This window comes from Schistocerca serialis, chromosome 2 (assembly GCF_023864345.2).
Source record: "Schistocerca serialis cubense isolate TAMUIC-IGC-003099 chromosome 2, iqSchSeri2.2, whole genome shotgun sequence".
Taxonomy (NCBI): Eukaryota; Metazoa; Arthropoda; class Insecta; order Orthoptera; family Acrididae; genus Schistocerca; species Schistocerca serialis.
Window position 1 is genome coordinate 564,808,787 of NC_064639.1, and position 19,802 is coordinate 564,828,588.

The following is a 19,802-nucleotide window of genomic DNA, read 5'->3' on the forward strand; positions in this document are numbered from 1 at the left end:
TGTGTGTGATATCCATAGGTTGGTTAGGTTTAAGTAGTTCTAAGTCTAGCGGACTAACGCGCCGTTTCCGAGTTAATCAGTGTTGAAGTTAGCCAATGAGCCCACTGCGCGTGCAGTGTTTCAAGCGGCTCGTCAGGCAAAATTAGTTTCAGAACTTCCAGCATGCTGGAATAATTTTAGCTCAGCAACTTTTGTTGATCAGTGCAATGAAAAACTAGACAAAGTTGCAAATTTCACGTTTTTTATTCACTCGATAACTAGTTTCGGGCCGGGACGCATTTTCATAACACGCTTTACGGTTGACTTGAGAGTTGGGTAGTCACAAGAAAAATTGCGTGTGGTGCTTCTTCTAGTTATCTGAGGAACGCAGGACTCTGCTCTGCCACTGTGACAACACGCAGTTTTAAGTTGGCAGCGTTACCAGACCAGTACCATGTGTAGCGCTGTAGTGCGACGTCCTGTCTTCTTTTTTCGGGTCTTGACGGAAGTGAAGAAGATCTTTCTATATTCGAAAATCCATTCAACTGTACCCCTGGGAAACTCCTACCTAACTTTCAGTAGCATTAATTAGTATGGAACGTGAAAGAATGCTAATAGCCAAATTTCAAGAGTTGAATCTAACAGAATTCTGTTTGTGTCTTCCATGTGATTAATATGGTGAACTCATATCACATGCTCGGGGTTTCATATCTGTATTTGGTAGTACACATTCCTGTGAAAAACATGATCAAAGATGAAATATGTAAAATCTTATTATAGGTCAGCATTAATACGAGAACATGAACATCTGCAGTCTGTTGTGATAATAGAAAGCACTAGCCTTCATCCCCAATTTGGTGAAATGTAACCTAAAAAAAGAAATTTAATTCTCTCATTAGCAAATTTTTGCAAACAACAACGACAGCCATTTCTACTGAGTATTTTTATTGCAATCAATTTTGATGACGGGGAGCGTTAATTTGATTCCCAGTTTGCTGAAATGTTGTATAAAAATAATTTCATTAAGTACGTTAGTAAGAGTGTGTTTCAAACAACAACTGTCTCCTCTGAGTATTCGTATTGTATTACATTTTATCAGTGTATTTCCAAAACTCGTTTTTCCTTTTTGTCGTTGTCCCACCTATAAAGACTCGAGTATGGCCCGCAGAATATAAAATGTGATGTATATGACAGCGCACGAGACTGTTCAGCCTTTGGCTCGGTTTCGATCCTTAGTACCGCCCCATGTCCAATTTTTGACTCACCCTCTTGTACGGTTTTAGGGAACCAAAAGAAGACATTGTCTCTGGTGGTCCGCATGAGTCTTCCGGTGCAACGGCCTGATTGACTAACTTGAATGTTGATTAACTCAGAAACGAGCGGCGTATCGAATTTTTTTTACCAGTTCTTTCTCAGCACGTCCTACCCTGTAGCACAATTACAAGATTTGTAGTGTTTCTGATTACCTTGTATACGGAGTTTTTAAAAATGATTTAGACACTTTCAAGTGACTGTAAAAATGTTTGTTTTGTAAGGAGTTATATATATATATATATATATATATATATATATATATATATATATATATATGTGGAAAGAGCAACTCAAGGAGTTTTTGTGGAATGTTCACAAATACTCAATGTGTGTCACACAGCACACGTTCAGTCTAAAGGCCAGTCCGCCTCACTCGACCCAAAATGTCCGCATTTGAACATGGCGGCCATCATGCCAGCAACTGCAAACTGCAAGCACATGCATGACCGCTCCACTGTCATCGTAACTCAGTAGCCATGAACAGCGTAATGAAGTTGTGATGGAGCATCATCATGTTGTAAAATGAAATTATTACCGACCCCTCGCAATTGTGGCATGACTACACTTTTCACCCTGACAACGTCTGTGAACCCACGGACATGTTCCACAACAACGTGGGGATTCTTCGTTGCCCTTACTCGCACGTTCTGCCGGTTTTCTGTACCATTCAGGTGAAAAACGGTCTCATTGTTGAAAATCAACCTGCAAGTGAAATCGTCCTCATCCAGTAAGCGCCGTATTCAATGCAAAACTGTTTACACAGAATTCTGCCGCCTTTGCTAATAACCTGGAGCTATTTAATCCAATATGGTTTCACTTGCACGTGTTTTCTCATCACTCTCCAAGAAGTTTGCTGTAGAATTCCTAGCTCATAACTGGCACAAGACGTTGATTTTGGGGACTTCTGAGGAATGTTTCCATAAACCATTCAACTGATTACTCAGATGTCGATGGCAACCCACCTTCTTGTCTTTACAAAGAAATCCGGTTCCCTTTAACTTCTGTACCCACTCGTAAATGGATTATCTGGTAGTCACCGCGTTGTTAAATGTGATTCTGGATTTCGGAGCGCTGTGGTTGTGAACTTTATCTTGCAGGACTCCGTCACGAAAAATATCTTCTCCATTGGTGTCTCTGCTATACTGCTGGAGATCGTCCTAAAAAAAATTCGTGTGTTGGTGTTTCAGAACATACAATCAATTATAATACCTTAGCTCAAAACAATTTTTTTTCTTTTTACAAACACTTGAACGTGTTGAGGTAAATTTCAATAATTGCGTATATACACTGGCGTCCAAAATTAAAGTAACAATCCGCAATTTCTCCTTCCTGTGTCTAATTCACGATGTAATCATACAACCTGTCAACAGATGTGCATACAGCCGTGTTGTGCACTGAAGATGGCATTCCGGTCAACGGACAACCACGCTAGCGATGACGTCAGGGCACCCATCAATCGGGTTAGTATTAGTCGGGTAGTCCCACATCTACAATCGCTGTGTACGCCGTCACAGACTGTGCAATATGGCACAGAGAAGACGTCTGCCAGACTCTGCAGTGGAGAGGTGTTGGAAGAAGGAAGCAGGCCAGTCGCAAATTGATGTGGCCCGATGGCTTAAAATCAATACTTCTATTGTTTCTCGTATGTGGCGACAGTTTATATAGTATCCAAAAGACCAGGGCAGGACCGAAAACGTGTGACACCAGAAAGGGAAACAATTATATGTTTGTAAGGGCACAACGCTACCGCTTTAGTACTGCACGGCGACTGGCATCTGACCTCGTAGCATCCACGGGACATGTTGTATCGAGACAAACGCTGTACAGAAGGCTTCGCCAGAGTGGCCTTTACTGTCGGAGACTTGATGTACGTGTACCTCTGACGCTTCTTCACAGAAGGAAACGCCTAGAGTTGAGTAGTCAACTTGCCACCTACACGATCGAACAGTGATCCAATGTTCTTCTCACAGATTTGGTCTGGACAGTGATTCTCGACGGGTCCGCCTCTGGAGGGAAAGTGGAATACGATTTCGGGACCCAAACATTGAGGAGAGAGACCTATATCGAGGAGGATCCTTAAAGGTGAGCGCAGGTATTATGCTGACCACGCGAACAGCTCTTCATGAAATTGTACAGGTGAATCAGAAAGGTTTAACTGCTGTCAGGTATCGTGACGAGATCTTGGGGCCTCATGTGCTGTTGTTGCAAAGTGGTGTGGGCTCAGACATTGTAATGATGGACAATACTGCTCGATATGATAGGAGTAAGGGTGGTTGACGTTTTCTCGGAAATGGAAGATATTGCACGTATGGTGTGTCCTGCTCGCTCTTCGGATTTGAATCCCATAGAGCATGTCTAGGATGCACTGCGGAGACGGGTTGCATCACATCAGCATTCACTTGCCAAGACTTTCGAGCACCTCTGCTGGAAGAATGGGCGTTGTTGCCTCAACATGAGGTTAATCAGACCTATGGTGCTGCCAGGAGTGGTCACATCCTATACGGAGTGGTCACATCCCATAGTGAGTACATTAATCTGTTCACGGAATGTCTGTGCAAATTCGTTAAGTTGGAAGAAATGAATAACATATTTGTCTACCATTACGCACGTTGTTGTTGTTTACGTTCTCTATTCTTCACAGTGTTTCTACTTTACTATCACCTGTTTCTACTGTCTTATGGCAAAATAAACGCAACCTTGCAAAAATTCCATCTATTGCCTTAAGTGTGTGTGTGTGTGTGTGTGTGTGTGTGTGTGTGAGAGAGAGAGAGAGAGAGAGAGAGAGAGAGAGAGAGAGAGAGAGAGAGGAGGGGCAGATTAGTGTTTAATATCCCATCGACAACAAGGTCATAAGAGATGGAGCACAATATCGGATTAGGGAAGGACTGGGAAAAAAACCGGTCGTGCCCTTTCAAAGGAACCATCCCGGCATTTGCCTGAAACGATTTATGGAAATCACGAAAAACCTAAACTAGGATGGCCGGAGACGGTTTTGAACCGTCGTCCTCCCGAATGCGTGTCCGGTGTGCTAATCACTGCGCCACCTCGCATATATATGTGTGCGTTTCTAAAATAAATCTGACTTATGCAAACCCCGGCCAAGTTGCAGGCAAATAACTAGTGAACATATAAATGTATTATGATAATTGAAAATTGGAGAAAATCGAAATGCATCTCGGTGTAAACAAAACCATATAAAAATCGGAAACTGCCACTCAGCAGCCATCTGTTATATTATTTCCTACTACCTCCACTGCGCGAGGTAGCAGTGCGGTCCAGGGCGCCTTTCACGGTTCGCGCGGCTTCCCCTGTCGGAGGTCCGAGTCCTCCCTCGGGTATGGGTGTTGTCCTTAGCGTATGTTAGTTTAAGTTGGATTAAGTAGTGTGTAAGCCTACGAACCGATGACCTTAGCAGTTTGGTCCCATAGGAACTTATCACCTACTACCTCCGCCCCGCGTTGTTACCCAGGGTTAAACCGTTATTTGTAGAAAAATGCCCGTGTATGTACGTACTTCAATTATCTGTTAGTCCAAACCCTCCTCCCACCTCTCCCTGTCTGCCTCCTGCAGCATCTCACTCTCTGTCCATCTCCTCCTTCTCTTTCTCCCTGCCCACCTGCTCCTTCCCCTCTCCCTAACAGTCTTCTTCTTCTCCCCCTCTCCCTGTTCATGTCCTCTTCCTGCTCTCTGGGTCCATCTCCCCCTCTTTCGTTCCACTGTCCTTCCCCTCCTCCCCCACTCGCTGTTCGACTCCTGCCCAGCCCCCTTCCTTTGTCTACCTCTTCCACCCTCTCGCTTTGTCAGCCTCCTCTTCCTCCCTTCTCTGTCCATCTCCTTCTCCACCTTCCTATATCTATCTCTTTCTATATCCTCCTTTTCCCTTTCTATCTCAATGTCTCCCTTTCTCTCTCGTTGACCACCTGTTCTTCCCCCTATCTTATCCCATCTCTGTCTGTCCATCTGTTCCTCCCTCTTCTCTCCCCATGTTATCACCGCCACCCTAACAGAAGGCTGGTGGTTTTTATCCTAACAGTATTTCTTTACAGATCATAACTACTATGTGTAGCAAATCTGGTTGAAATTGTTCCAGTGATGTTGGATGGGCTTTCTACCGGCAGCTTTGCCAGCGTACGCATATGTCAATCATACTTTGCATGTATTTCACATATTTCACCTATATCTCTAGATCTCTACTGAATTTCGCCCTGCAGTTTCGCTCACTTCAATATTTATGACGTCATATCTCCTGAACTATGTCGTACAATGATATACATCTACATCTACATTTATACTCCGCAAGCCACCCAACGGTGTGTGGCGGAGGGCACTTTACGTGCCACTGTCTTTACCTCCCTTTTCTGTTCCAGTCGCGCATGGTTCGCGGGAAGAACGACTGTCTGAAAGCCTCCGTGCGCGCTCGAATCTCTCTAATTTTACATTCGTGATCTCCTCGGGAGGTATAAGCAGGGGGAAGCAATATATTCGAGTCTGTCACTTGCGTTTGCTAAACATCTCCGTAACGGTAACACGGTTTCCAAATAACCCTGTGACGAAACGCGCCGCTCTTCTTTGGATCTTCTCTATCTCCTCCGTCAACCCGATCTGCTACGGATCCCAAACTGATGAGCAATACTCAAGTATAGGTCGAAAGAGTGTTTTGTAAGCCACCTCCTTTGTTGATGGATTACATTTTCTAAGGACTCTCCCAATGAATCTCAACCTGGTACCTGCCTTACCAACAGTTAATTTTATATGATCATTCCACTTCAAATCGTTCCGCACGCATACTCCCAGATGTTTTACAGAAGTAACTACTACCAGTGTTTGTTCCGCTATCATATAATCATACAATAAAGGATCCTTCTTTCTATGTATTCGTAACACATTACATTTGTCTATGTTAAGGGTCAGTTGCCACTCCCTGCACCAAGTGCCTTTCCGCTGCAGATCTTCCTGCATTTCGCTACAATCTTCTAATGCTGAAACTTCTCTGTGTACTACAGCATCATCCGTGAAAAGCCGCATGGAACTTCCGACACTATCTACCAGGTCATTTTTATATATTGTGAAAAGCAATGGTCCTATAACACTCCCCTGTGGCACGCCAGAGGTTACTTTAACGTCTGTAGACGTCTCTCCATTGATAACAACATGTTGTGTTCTGTTTGCTAAAAACTCTTCAATCCAGCCACACAGCTGGTCTGATATTCCGTAGGCTCTTACTTTGTTTAACAGGCGACAGTGCGGAACAGTATTGAACGCCTTCCGGAAGTCAAGGAAAATAGCATCTACCTGGGAGCCCTTATCTAATATTTTCTGGGTCTCATGAACAAATACAGCGAGTTGGGTCTCATACGATCGCTGTTTCCGGAATACATGTTGATTCCTACAGAGTAGATTCTGGGTTTCCAAAAACGACATGATACTCGAGCAAAAAACATGTTCTAAAATTCTACAACAGATCGACGTCAGAGATATAGGTCTATAGTTTTGCGCATGTGCTCGACGACCCTTCTTGAAGACTGGGACTACCTGTGCTCTTTTCCAATCATTTGGAACCTTCCGTTCCTCTAGAGACTTGCGGTACACGGCTGTTAGAAGGGGGGCAAGTTCTTTCGCGTACTCTGTGTAGAATCGAATGGGTATCCCGTCAGGTCCAGTGGACTTTCCTCTGTTGAGTGATTCCAGTTGCTTTTCTATTCCTTGGACACTTATTTCGATGTCAGCTATTTTTTCGTTTGTGTGAGGATTTAGAGAAGGAACTGCAGCGCGGTCTTCCTCTGTGAAACAGCTTTGGAAAAAGGTGTTTAGTATTTCAGCTTTACGCGTGTCATCCTCTGTTTCAATGCCATCATAATCCCGGAGTGTCTGGATATGCTGTTTCGAGCCACTTACTGATTTAACGTAAGACCAGAACTTCCTAGGATTGTCTGTCAAGTCGGTACATACAATTTTACTTTCGAATTCACTGAACGCTTCACACACAGCCCTCCTTACACTAACTTTGACATCGTTTAGCTTCTGTTTGTCTGAGAGGTTTTGGCGGCGTTTGAACTTGCAGTGAAGCTCTATTTGCTTTCGCAGTAGTTTCCAAACTTTGTTGTTGAACCACGGTGGGTTTTTCCCGTCCCTCACAGTTTTACTCGGCACGTACCTGTCTAAAACGCATTTTACGATTGCCTTAAACTTTTTCCATAAACAATCAACATTGTCAGTGTCGGAACAGAAGTTTTCGTTTTGATCTGTTAGGTAGTCTGAAATCTGCCTTCTATTACTCTTGCTAAACAGATAAACCTTCCCCCCTTTTTTTATATTCCTATTAACCTCTGTATTCAGGGATGCTGCAACGGCCTTATGATCACTGATTCCCTGTTCTGCACTTACAGAGTCGAAAAGTTCAGGTCTGTTTGTTATCAGTAGGTCCAAGATGTTATCTGCACGAGTCGGTTCTCTGTTTAATTGCTCGAGGTAATTTTCGGATAATGCACTCAGTATAATGTCACTCGATGCTCTGTCCCTAACACCCCTCCTAAACATCTGAGTGTCCCAGTCTATATCTGGTAAATTGAAATCTCCACCTAAGACTATAACATGCTGAGAAAATTTATGTGAAATGTATTCCAAATTTTCTCTCAGTTGTTCAGCCACTAATGCTGCTGAGTCGGGAGGTCGGTAAAAGGAGCCAATTACTAACCTAGCTCGGTTGTTGAGTGTAACCTCCACCCATAATAATTCACAGGAACTATCCACTTCTACTTCACTAAAGGATAAACTACTACTAACAGCGACAAACACGCCACCACCGGTTGCATGCAATCTATCCTTTCTAAACACCATCTGTGCCTTTGTAAAAATTTCGGCAGAATTTATCTCTGCCTTCAGCCAGCTTTCTGTATCTATAACGATTTCAGCTTCGGTGCTTTCTCTCAGCGGTTGAAGTTCCGGTACTTTGCCAATGCAGCTTCGACAGTTTACAATTACAATACCAATTGCTGCATGGTCCCCCCATGTCCTGACTTTGCCCCGCACCCTTTGAGGCTGTTGCCCTTTCTGTACTTGCCCGAGGCCATGTAACCTAAAAAAAAACGCCCAGTCCATGCCACACAACCCCTGCTACCGGTGTAGCCGCTTGCTGCGTGTAGTGGACTCCTGACCTATCCAGCGGAACCCGAAACCCCACCACCCTATGGCTCAAGTCGAGGAATCTGCAGCCCACACGGTCGCAGAACCGTCTCAGCCTCTGATTCAGACCCTCCACTCGGCTCTGTACCAAAGGTCGGCAGTCAGTCCTGACGACGATGATGCAGATGGTGAGCTCTGCTTTCATCCCGCTAGCGAGACTGGCAGTCTTCACCAAATCAGATAGCCGCCGGAAGCCAGAGAGGATTTCCTCTGATCCACCGCAGGTGAGGGATCAGCCTCAGTGTGGGCAGAATCCCAGGCAGCCAAAGTCGTAGTCCGATCGGGGCATGCGTGGGACGAGCTGGCCGTTTCCGACAAACCCCCATCCGGACCCCCACAGTGATGCCCATTGGCAACAGCCTCAAGCTGTGTGACCGAAGCCAACACTGCCTGAAGCTGGGAGCGAAGGGATGCCAACTCAGCCTGCATTCGAACACAGAAGTTGCAGTCCCTATCCATGCTAAAAACTGTTGTGCAAAGAACGTCTGAACTGATCTACAGAGAGCACAAACAAATCGACACAAAATTTAAACGGTTATTAAAATACAAGATTGCCTAGTAAATGCAGTAATGCTGCTACTTGCGCACTGCTGACACACTGCTCGGCGGCGGAAGGAGACTATGCGATTTTACACTATTCAGGTACTAAAACGCGATGCTACAAATCTCAAATACTATAATACGCCCGAAATTTATGAATTAAACAATGCAAGTACCAAAAACACGCAAAGAAATTAAGAATTAAACTGTGTAACAAATAAGTAAGCTAGGAGTATACGACTTTCTGCTGGCAGCTGCTTATCCAGCGGCGGCAGGGAGCATGTGTTGTGAGTAGTTAGTAGTAAAGAAGTAATAAATTAAAAAGGCACGCATGATAAGGCAGTTTCTCATGTATCCCGGTATTTGACGTCATATTTCCTGAACTATGTGTCATACATTGATACATTTTCGTGAGTACACCTAGTAATATAGGTGGATAATCTCTGCGAAATGTGTCGCAACCCACTCACTCCGTCTTCAGGCCACGAGTGGCCTACCGGTACCATCCGACCGCCGTGTCATCCTCGGTGGAGGATGCGTATAGGATGGGCGTGGGGTCAGCACACCGCACTCCCGGTCGTAAGATGGTATTCTTGACCGAAGCCGCTACTATTCTGTCGAGTAGCTCCTCAATTGGCATCACGAGGCTGAGTGCACCCCGAAAAATGGCAACAGCGCATGGAGGCCTGGATGGTCACCCATCCAAGTGTCGACCACACCCGGCAGCGCTTAACTTCGGTGATCTCACGGGAACCGGTGTTTCCACTGCGGCAAGGCCGTTGCCACCGTTAGTGGTAAAGAAGTAAAAAATTAAAACGTCATGCTTCATTCGGCAGTTTTACTGCACGAGCTACGAAAATGTAATAAGCGATAAAATTTTTCCTGTCCACCATTTAATGGGGGCTGTCAACGAGAGAAAGTTTCGTAATGGTGTAATATTATGTGTAAGCTTTGTTCCAAGTCACAACGTGCTCTCATTCTCAAACGCTGGATGAACAAAGGATGGGTATTCGCGCACCGTGGGCTACGTTTCCTTTTCTACATCTACATCCGCAAGTCACTGCACGGTGCGTGGCGGAGGGTACCCTGAACCATTACTTGTCATTTCCTTTCCTGTTCCACTCGCAAATAGGTCGATGGAAAACAGACTGTCTATATTCCTCTGTATGAGCTCTGCGGCTCTCTAAATTTTCTCAGTAGTGTTTATCGAAAAGGACGTCGCCTTCCCTCGAGGAATTCCCGTCTGAGTTCCCAGAGCATCTCCAGATCATAACTAATATGTGTACCAAATCTGGATGAAATCGTTCCAGAGATTTTGGGTGGACATTTTACCTGCGACTTTGCCGGGAGGAGGTTTTAACCCCCTCCCCGACCCCTTTGGTAAGTTAACTCAGGGTATAAGTTATCTCCATTCCAAATTTAATTAAATACGTCCAACTGATCAGAGTGTAGGAATAGCATACTAACCAACACGCACATACACTCACACGCAAACCCATACTCACATACACATATACTAGTTCACAAACTTATTCAATTATATTTTCTATGGTCACCTTCCTTGTTACAGTGAGTGTCGACTTAGTTTGGTGTCACGTAAATGCGACTATCTTCTGCTTGCAGGGTGATTTCGGAAGCCCGATGCAGCGAGCAGAGGCCGACGGGAACTACACGGTGGTGGGCGTGGCCAGCTTCATACAGGGCACCACCACCTGCGAGGGCGCCACGTCCGGCTTCGCCATGGTGGCCGCCTATCTCGACTGGTTGGCTCGACATACTGGTCTCGGAATACGCCCGTGATAGGAACAGCTTGTGGCCGTACAGATGCGTGTGCCTTGCTATTGTAGACTGTTTTGTGAATTGCCGTAGGAGTCAAATAACAGTAGACTTCAAAATTTGTCTGTGTGTTTTACAGTTTGCAAAATACGAATAGAATGAGGATGATGTGAAGAAAGTAATGTTTTAGGTCCTCCTTCTGTGAGCTGATGCGACAAGCCCGTATATAATGTCTACACAGAAAAACCACGTTTCATGATGATGCAGAAGTATTCATTTTTGTAATTACACTTAATTCTGTTAGTTAGTCTTTTCATCTGTCAACACCATGAGAATCATAGCTAGAATAACAGCTGACGATAAAAGTTCTTCACAATGGATGTAACGATTCCTGTTAAGTACGACACAGAACTTGCATATTTACGTGCAGATGCTCAGAAAGCCCAAAATTTTAAATTAGCACAAATCTTTTTGAAATGTGCACCATCACCTGAGTGGCTCTACTATTTGATGTCGAGCTGGCGTAACTGCATTCTGTGTTGTGTGGTACCTCGTTCCAGTTGTTCAGCTGTCCTCATGCCTATGACAGGCACCACATCCCAGATGTAAACTGTTATTAGGTGTAATCTTACCCTCCCACACACCACTATTAAAATTCTCTGTCTCTGCAAAAGATTTGAAAGCTTCGAGAGGCGTAAGATATACAAAAGAAAAACTATTCACTTATCTTCGTTTTCTCTTGTTGTTGGCTCCAAGTCTTGCGTATAGGGGTATACGGTTGGGGCTGAAATTTTGATTTAACGTTGTGGGTTCCTGACGACTAAATAACTGATGTAGATTCATATGTATATTTCTTGAATTTTATTCTTTGTCACATTATTAAATATCACACCGTTTTTACAATTTCCGCTTAATATTCCAAAATTACATGGTTAGTCTCGACCATATAAATACGTTTGTCACCATCAGAGTCATGCCCACTAGTCTCTACTTACTTTCTGCGGTACTCACAATATTCCAAAAACTTTACAAAACAAAGGAGTTTACATACTTACTTGAAAAAAGAAGCAGCATCGCCAAGTTATAACATTATTTTATAAGTAAATCCAGAAATAAATTTAACAATTAGCCTTAGATTGTGCAATTAATAATATGAATTTTAAGTATGCCAGAAATTTCATAATTTAAAATATTTCTGAAAGAAGAGTGAGTTTAACTGTACGTACAGAGTGCAAACAAATTGATTTCTTTTTATATAATTTAGCCAGAAACATTACACATCGTATACAGGATCATATGAAATTCATTCAGTGAAGCAGCCGAGAGTGTTCACCTATAACAGATTCGAGATTAATCCTGGTATCGGTAACTTCTATAAAAAAAAGTTAAGTTGGAAGAGGGTGTCCCATTTCACACGGAACATTTATTCTTGTACAACAATCATATAGCTCACGCGTTGACAAACAACGTTAACATCGCAGTATCACAAATACGTGAACAAATGCTATAAAAGTTTTGTTATCCAGTTATGGACATAATTGTATCCACATACACGCGACAAAAGGCTTAGATCTTCCCTTTGTCTGTTACACAGTCTGTTACGAACAGTTGGTAAATTACGTAATTTACTTCCGTATTATTTGTGGGCGAGTGCCTCTAATTGTTTGTTCACATACTATAAAATTTATAGACTCTCACTTGCCGACTAGTAGTTGGGACGAAGACGATTAAGTTTAGCATATGCTCTCATGTTCAGAAACTCACAATTTTCCGACCACACCAAGGACGTAGCCAGGATTTTGTCAGAAAATGGGAAAAGATCCGATTTGTTGAAGAAGACTTTAAAAAGGCTCGTGTTTTTATTTATTCTGAAAACAAGTTTGTTTATTTTTTAACTTTATGTACATAATTTGCTTTCCGAATGCATCTTTGCTCACAAAACACAGCTCAGTCTTCTAATATAAGGTTGTCTATCACACAGCAGAGCAATCTTAACGTTGCATTGAATAACTGATAATGTTAAAGGGTTCGAAACCTCTTTACACAACAGTTATATTTCTCCTACTACAATATTATATTTAAATTTCCAACATATTTGAATCCAAGTCAGATCTCCGCCAGCACATCAGAGTATCCTAGGTTCCTCAATTCAGTCTCAAATTAAATATCTTTCATTTCATTAAAATTCTTCAATTTCCTTAAGTGATCAAGAACTTCTTTTTAAGTTATTATTTCAACATATAACTTGAAACTATATCAACAAATTTTTTAAAGAAATGCAATCATCTCCGTTTGTATGATATTTCTTTCTATCAACGCCATTTTTGGACGACACAGGCCAACGCAAACGTATTTTTATGCACTGATTTTAACTTGATGTTATTTGTAATGATATTTATCGTTCCACTGCCTCATGAAATACTGAAATATTGCAACGCCAAAGTTCTACCAGTCTCCAAATAACGAAATTGGTTCAAATGGCTCTGAACACTATGGGACTTAACATCGGAGGTCATCAGTCCCCTAGAACTTAGAACTACTTAAACCTAACTAACCTAAGGACATCACACACATCCATGCCCTAGGCAGGATTCGAACCTGCGACCGTAGACGAAGCGCGGTTCCAGACTGAAGCGCATAGAGCCGCTCGGCGACAACGGCCGGCCCTCCAAATAACGACTACAGTACTAACATTAAACTGCTGTACATAGGCAATTAGGCTATTACAGTAGCTTGTACATTTTTTAACTTTTTATAAAGCTAATGGATGAATAAAAAATGGTTTTCATTTTCTTCTCATTACAAACTTACCTCTAATTAGAAACTATCACAGCAGCACACAGAGCAAACGCAATAAACGGCAACGCTTATATTAAATTCAGCTCCAAGCAAGAACTGAACTAATTACAAAACCACAACTGAGGTCAAGTAAGGCCAACAACGTGCAATAGTTGGTCTTGGCTAAAGTGTGGTTGGACGATAGCTGACAGTGCAGTCCATATCAACAATTTAAATCTATCGATGGCCTGACCCTCTCCCCCCCCCCCCTTACAACTCCCATTCGCTACATCCTTGTATACACGCAAAATACCAGAACACACGTTGATCCCTGACGCCTGCTGCTTGTCCTATGGGTCCACTTACAACCAGAGCTCGATATAACGACAACCAATGTCAACACAGATACGATACCATCATACCATGTTCTGGTTGCAAACGCCGGAAATGCATATCCTCCTATTTCCATCTATTGTACTATTATTTTTTTTCCTTGTTTTGTTACCTCAAGATATCACATTTCTGTCTCTTTATATATTGTAATTGTTTTACTGTTTGTATATATGTATATATATATATATATATATATATATATATATATATATATATATATATATATATTTATGCACTTATGTCGATGTATAATTGGTTTGTTTCGTAAATATTATTTGTATTTTTACGCTGGGTCTTGCCTAGGGAAAACTGCTATCGAACGATTACATCGATAGGTCGTGTGAAGAATCAAAGTGTGTAGGATCTTTGGTAGTGTTAACTCTGCCGCGTGGAGCGCGGGCAGAGCAAGAGGGGGTCTGGCTGGAGTAGCGAGTGGAGCAGGTATGTTGTGTGTAGCTCCCGCGAGTTGGCGCGCTTTCGTGGTTTGGCAGCATGTAATTGCGCTCGACTTGCGATAATAGTTTCTGACATGGTGTCGCGGACAGGAAGCATTAGCTGGCGCACATCAAGAACCCGTTTCGTCTGGTGACCGTGTCGAGAAGAAGGCGCGCCAACATCCAGCTTCTGCAACAGCGACGGCCGACAATGAGTGACTGTCGCCACCTCCTCGATCGACTGCTTCAAACCTTCAATCAACCAACAAGGAAGACTGGAAGCACGTATAGTTTCAGAACTGTATGGCAGACCTCAGCTTTTCAAACTGTTCAAATCACAAAATTACAGCAACGTAGCATGAACCTTTGTTGCTCATTGTCCCAATTGCATTGCCAAGCAGGGTCCCTTCCTTTTCCGAAAGGAATCCGAGTGTCGTTGAAATTCAAACGCCAGCATAATTCCATTTCACTGCTTTAATTTCAAAGTTCACTCTAAGTATTCATTGCTGGCTACAATATTTAGATTACACAAACACAAATTAAGAGTGCGAGTTTTGATACCGTATTTTAGCTTACCTGTGACTGCAGCTCAGCTTGGTACGTACTAAATTTTACCATTGTTAATTGTTCAGAATCATTTAATTCAAGTTCAAAGTAAAATCTCTTATTTCTAAATTGCGTAGATTCAAGTTGCTTTTGAAATGATTGTTGAGGTAGTCCAAGACTAACCGTGTTTTACTGAATTTCGATGTGCTTCAGAAAGAAAGCTCACTATTAACTTCAGTCACTAAATTAACTTTCGATTTTCCGGTTTTATTAATTCTTTTGCTAAATTAAGTCAGAGTGTAGCGAAATTTATTACTTCTGACAAACTTCCAGTTTTCACACTACACGTGTCAACCTTCAGTTGCCACACTTCTAGTGCTAATTATATGTGTAATAACCTTTCTTTTTCAGCTACTATAGTAATTGTCCTTAGGACTGGCGACCGTAATTTCCCCCAAATCTCAAATATCTAATTACCGCTAGTTAATTGTTAACCTAACAGCCGCACATTTACTTTCTTTATTAACTTTACCCCTATTTCAAAATTAATTTCCACCAGTTTCATTTGCATTTTTCCTTTCATTTAGATGTAACCCTTTCCTCCCTCTTTACCGACAAATTAACCTCGGTGACGATTGCTTTTCCCAAATTTCCATTAGGTACACGCGGTTTAATTTTACACTGTCATTAAAGTCGATAAGTGAGGGGGAGGTTACACGTGGCGACCGTGACAGGACGTTGTTCAATTTTGAGGTTGTTCAGGGCACGAATTTTGTATGGTGCAAATATCGTAACAAAGTACTGGTTACGTACAGGCTGTTACATCAGCGAGAATAAGTAGTGGGAGTAATCCCAATTATATTTGAGATTTGTCATTTATATTGAAAATTATTAAAATGAGTGAAGGCAACAATTGCCAAAATTTGGTAGACTTGGATACGGAACAATCGGTCGAACAGTGGGAAACGCGGACCGCGGTACCCATTGTTCAGGGGCAGGCGGCTAGCATGAAAGACGCGACCGCCGAAACGCAACAAAGAGCAGAAATGGAATTCCAAACTTTAGAAAATGTTTCGGAATCGGAAGTGAAAATCAAATCTGAATCCCTTGATGACGAATACGGGGGGACAATTAAAGAGGAAGCCGCTACGGAAGTAAATCCGGTAGTTTCCGGGAATTTAACTGATTTATTGAATGTTTTGATTAACGAAATCAAGAGTCAATCGGCCAAGCAAGAAGATCAGGCTGCCAAGCAAGAAGCTCAGTCTGAAAAATTTGAACGGATGCTAGACAATCAGAACAAAGCTATTAACGTTGTTATCAACAATGTTGGAGTTGTTAACACAAAAGTTGATAAAATCAAAGAAGATATTGTTGTAATTAGTACCGAAATCGGTAATCTTAAACAGGAAATGATAGGCGTTCAGGCGGAAATTGCGAGCGTAAATACTCGTTTTAATTCCGAAATTAGCAGAATCGAGAAAAGTGTAGGAGAATCAGTTGCTCCGATCATTGAGAATAAGGTGACGGAACAAATTCAATTAGTGAAAAAAGAGGATCAAAAGAAGGTGGAAACTTTAAAGGCTTTAGTATCCGAAGTAGATACCAAAGTGACGAAGCAGGCTAATACCTGCGAAGAGAAAAAAAGGGAAGTAGAAACGTTTGCGACAACCACTTGCCAAGTAATTACGAGAGTGTCGGAATTAGAAAAGAAACTTGACAAAAACAGAGCTATGTGCCAATCTATGCACATAGTTAGGAATTGTTGACGAAAGAGGAGCGGTTCGACCCCTTGAAAAAAGGCGGTATACACGCGACGGATTTCATTAAGAATTGTGAAAGAGTTTTACCCAGATCATGGACTGATGAGAGAAAAATTAATGCGATTATTGATGTGTTGGCTGGTGATGCCAAGCGTTGGGGCTTAAACCTCAACATTACGAACCTGACTTTTGACGAATTTAAAAATTTGTTTCTGGCTGAATACTGGTCAGAGCAAAAACAGCAAAGTGTCTGGCGCGAATTTGTCGTATCGAGGCCTTTCGATGCGAATTCGCGCGGTTCGATGAAGGAGTTTTGTGAGGGCTGGATCCACAAGTTGGAATATTTGCGTGATCGCCGCACGGAATCCGAAATAGTCTGGGAACTCTACAAAAACCTTCCAGATGATACAAAACGCTACGTAGGAAGCAATTACAGGACAATAAATGATTTCCTGGAAAGAGTGGAGGACGAAGACAATTGGCGCAATAATCGCGACAGTGGTAGAGGCCGTGGTAACAACACGAGTACCACAGCAACCACAACAACGATAACCATGGGAATAATGCATACCACAACCATGGCAGAAATAACAATAATGGTTCGGACCGTAATAACAATCGGTACAATGCAAATAATAACAGGAATGACGGAAACCAGTATCATACTAACGTGATACGGGCTTCACAGAATAGTAATAACGCCAGAGGGTGTGATCAGCCGCCTCGGCAGCATCCGGGGAGCGTATCTGCTGGGACGAGACAGGGAAACCATTAGCCGCGCCGGTGAGGGGCCGACCGGACGTGGAGAAATTTTGGCGGCCCAATAACAGGAGAAAACCCAGGTGTCGTCGTTATGAAAATTTCCGTGTGGAATAATCAACGGCGGGAGAGTGTGCCAGTGTTAGGAGAAAGGAGTGCGCCCACAAGTAGTAGATCAGCTGTATACACGGCAGTAGAAAATACATTCACTGTCAGTGAGAACAATTTAAGTAGTGTTCCGGAAATCGATTACAAAGTGGCAGCTGTAATACCCACAGCGAAACTGGAGATTGAGTTTAAGAATGATTCGCAATTGTTGAGAGAAGATCAGATGTCGGATAACACGTCCGTCATTGAGCGAGGGAATGCAGAGAAGGATGAGGTCTGGTTAAGGCAGTTCGGTCGCTTATACGACGAACTAAGAGATTATAGGGGCCTGTACGGGAGAAGCATTTATGGAGAGCGCGGGCAGAATTTGCCGCGTCTCGTCCCACAGGAAGATAGTATTTGTGAAGTGATGGAAAGTTCTGGCCCTAACCGGCACACTTTACCAGAAATAGTTTTTGTTAATGGGGAGCACGAGCAAGATTCGTCGTGTTTCGTCCCGCAGGAGTTAGATGTTGAAGTAGTAACGGAAAGTTCTGGCCCTAACCGGCAGACTTTACCGAAAGTTATAGTGGTAGAAGTAGCCGAACCATCCGACGCAAACCTCCAGTTTAAACGTTGCGAGAGTATTAAGGAGAAAGATTACGAAAATTTTAGTGATAGCTGGACACGATTGGTAGAAAAGCACGTAGATTACAGCGTGTATGAGGTTAGAGCTGACATTATACAGATGCTACTGGGCACATTCCTCCAGGTAGATTGGCAGATGAGATCAATCTGACCAAAGTGGAATCAACGAAGGTGACAATTAGTGAATTGATAGCAAAGAAACACTCACTAGTTGACGAGTTACAGGAAAAGGTTTCGGTATTGGAGGCGAAGCTAGAGACTAAGTCTCAGGACAACCGTGTTGAAATTAAAACTGTATGTGAACAGAGGCTGAAAAAGCCGCCAGATAAGCCGAATTTAGGATCGAAGCCGGATGGTTTTTTCTGGAATGACCTGGATATAGACGAGGATTTACTGTGGGAAAATAATGAAACAGTCGAGGACAAGTGTAGATAGATAGTAGTGTCTGTTAATATGCACGACCTACAACTAAACGTGTTGATTGACACCGGTGCAGAACTGAGTGCTGTATCTGGGAAAATATTTGAGTTACTGAAAGACAGACCCGGCATCGTAGTTATGCCAGTAACAGGAGTGAAAATTATCGGTGCTCCTGGGAAGGCCAGTAAACCGGTCACAAAACAGATTTTTGTCAACTTCGAGATATGTGGGGCACGATTTGAGCAAGAGTTTGTCGTCGTGCCAGACTTAACTACGGAAGTAATTATCGAGTTAGATTGGCTATTAAAGTACCGTGCAGTGATTAATTGCGAAAGCAAAACTTTGACATGTACGTCACAACTTAAAACAATAGTAGTTAGCTTTGACGAGGCAGGAGACGGTGTGCATAGACAATACCAGCCTGTACACATTGTTAACTGGCCGGATGACATTGACGTAGGAATGAGTTTGAACTGCCGTAACGTGAGGAATTTCGGCATTGACAAAAGTGTAGAAAGTGAATTGGAAGAGATAATCAAATTCCCTCCACGGATTGACATCAGTATTAGTGTGAAAAAAGATCGTTTGCGAGAAGTAATGAAGCTAAAAGTCGATGCTGGCATACGTCGTATTGACGCTAAAGCGCGTTTTGCTAAGTTTGCAATCGGAGATTTAGTACTTGTAAAAGCTCATGAGAAATCGAGCGAGTTAGACCATGAAATCTCTAAATTTAAGTTTGTTTATAATGGACCATATAAAGTCATTGGTATACCTCACACAAATGCTTATTGCTTAGAGTATCCATGCTCTGGAAAACTATTAGGTATACGAAACATTGTAGATTTGAAATTGTACCAACCTAGGATCGATTAATACCACACAATGGGTAATTTATACAGTATGTAAAATAGAGTGTAAGATTTAACGATTTGCTAGATTGCCATGCTTTTGCCTGACCTAGAGGTCATTAAACAACTTGTAATTAACAAGTAATTAATTTTTGATTAGACGTTTCAACCAACTGAAAAATCCAAGCTGCTAGTTTAAGTTTTCAGCTGAGTCACAGTAGATTAAGGAATGTAAATATGCTTTTGTAGCTAGCTGTCAGATTTCATGAATGTGTGTGTTATTAGTCATTGCCGATGTACTTAGACGCTGTTTTAAGTTTCAGGCTAGTACATGC

General features: G+C 42.5%; 1 pseudogene; it reads right to left on the reverse strand.

Moving 5' to 3' along the window:
* Window positions 1-9,681: 9,681 nt before the first annotated feature.
* On the reverse strand, window positions 9,682-9,799 carry LOC126459003 (5S ribosomal RNA; annotated as a pseudogene).
* Window positions 9,800-19,802: the final 10,003 nt, after the last annotated feature.